Raw genomic sequence first — 2,486 nt, 5'->3', positions numbered from 1 at the left:
AGGGTGGTTTTAAACAACCTGTTTCTTATTTCCAATCACCTGGCAAGACCATCTAAGAAAACACACTGAGCAAATGTGGTTTTCAAGCCACACACATTGTCCAGATAGAAAAACAATTTCAAACATCTCGTAGTGTTTTGGAAATTATTTTCTGGATATATCAACATACCCCCACAAAGAAAAGCAGTTGCCTAGATTTTTGGACTCTTCTCATGTGCGGATTTCTCAAAAATGGAAATAACAAGATCCTTAAATAATTATTTGGATGTGCATCACAGTTTTAAAGATGGCTTCTTGGAAGCTTTGCCCCACAATATTCAACAGATTTAATTTCATGGGGAAGTGCTGGTGTGCATGAGGCAGAAGGTTGGAAGAACCCAGGAGAAGGGCAAAGCAACTCAACAAAGAATAGGGAAGAGGGAAATGCTTGGATCTCAGAACTACAGAGTGCCACGTTTGCAAATGTTGACTTCACTGTGATCCGTAGTGTCCAGATTAGTACAGCATTGATCGCAGAGGCTCTGGTGTCATTTTCAGATGGACACAGCACACTCTACATGATCAGAGTGAAAGATACCCACAGTTAGTCTCTCCCAGTGCTTGTGAAACCTGGTGGGGCAGGCCAGCATTGCTAGTGACTACTTATTCCCATGCTTGGAAAGCTCCTGTAGGGTCTACTAACTTCTGGATCAGGACAGTCATGAAGAATGAGGGAAGCTTGGAACACTCAGCCCTAAAAGGGATGTCTCCATCAAATCCCTCCCCTCAGGGCTCGGGGAACCCACAGAAGAGTAGGCAGAAATAGTGTAAGAGTCATAGGGGATGGAGGACACCAGGAGAACGAGGCCCACTAAATTAACATGAGCAAAGTTCATATGAACTCACATGGACTGAGGCGGCATGCACAGGGCCTGCATGGTCTGCACCAGGTCCTGTGTACTTACATTATGACTTCCAGTTTAGTGCTGTTATGGGACTCCTGATTATGCAAATGAGTGGGTCTCTGATTCTTGAAACTTCTCTTGAGTCTTTTCTTCTGTTGGTTTGTTTTGTTCAGTTCTGATACATTAGTTTTGTTTTATTTTATTTTATTTTATTATTATCCCTTAGAGGCCTGCTTGTTTTAAAATTAGAGATAGAAGGGTAGTGGATGGGAGGGAAGGGAAGGAAGAACTGGGAGGAGCAGAGGGAGAGGAAACTACAGTCAAGATACATTATGTGAGGAAAAAAAATTGATTTTCAATAAAAGGAAAAAAGGAGTGCAGGGAAGTACAATTGTGCCAGTTGTTAAAAGAAATGGACTGGGAGACAGTTTTGTCATAAGCACTCATTACAGGCTCTCATTTTTATCAACGATTAATCTTTAATGAGCATCCACACTTACATGAGGTGTCGCTGGTCAAACACTCAGGAAGCCTGATGGACCTCCATCTGTACTGCATCCCTAATCTTCATCCTATTCTTTTACAGATAAAAGACCTGTAACCATTGCCTTACAGCTGGTAAACAAAGAGCTGGGGTTTGGAGTGAGAGCTGTCTGTCTCCCAATTCTTGACTCAGCATACACAACATGCTATACAGAGCTTACCTGGAGCAACTGGCACGGGGAACATAGTCTACCAGGCCCTTAAATGGTCCTCTGTCTTTATCCCCTGGCTTAATTTTGGCCAATTATTTCAACAGCAGATAAAGTGAGTTGGAAGAGTGGGCTGGCTTTGACATCAGCATGTTGAAACTGGTAACTCAACCTCAGCTCTGATACCATCATGGTGAAGTCAGCTTGGCATGGCCCCCACTCTCCAATGCCACAGTATTGTGATCTAGAACAAGCCAGGCACCATCATAGGCTATGAGAACTGAGTGTGCATGTGCTTGTGTATTTAGCAGCTGAGCAGAATGGATGGGTGAGAAGTAGGCATTCCCTGAATAGTTCCTTAGACCAGCTAAACTTGGCTCTCCACAAGAGAACGAAAATTATGTAGTTAGCTGCTTTGGATTGAGGATGGTGATTCTAATGATGTCCAATGAGATATCTCTTGTTATTTAAGCAAGAGAGGATGGAGTGGTAAAATTACTTCATAACTTTTCAAATATCCCTACACTCAACTTTTCACAAGTTTCTTGCTGAATGCTTTGAGCCATCTTGGTACATGCAGGTGTGTATCTATACCCACAGCAAATCCTGATAATATTTCCCTTTATCCTTTCTGAACTTATTTGGCACCCAGTGTTAGTGCTAATGAGGCTAGGACACTCTGTTTCTGTGTTAGGCTCTCAGATCCATGCCACTCTTCTCTCCTATGCCCTATTCCACACCACAGGGAGGTTCATTGACGCCTGAGCTGCCTTTCAGCAGGTTGGCTAAGGGAGCCACAGGAAGGAGATAGGGAGCAAGGAAGGGAGAAACCAGTGACACCCCTCTGCCTCAGCCAACATGCCACTGCCATGCTCCTGGTGCCTGATCAATGCTTACCAGGAGTTTCTCT

This window comes from Peromyscus californicus, unplaced genomic scaffold (genome assembly GCF_007827085.1).
Source record: "Peromyscus californicus insignis strain IS unplaced genomic scaffold, ASM782708v3 Scaffold_8__1_contigs__length_139910024, whole genome shotgun sequence".
Lineage (NCBI taxonomy): Eukaryota > Metazoa > Chordata > Mammalia > Rodentia > Cricetidae > Peromyscus > Peromyscus californicus.
This window is presented reverse-complemented; position numbering follows the sequence as displayed.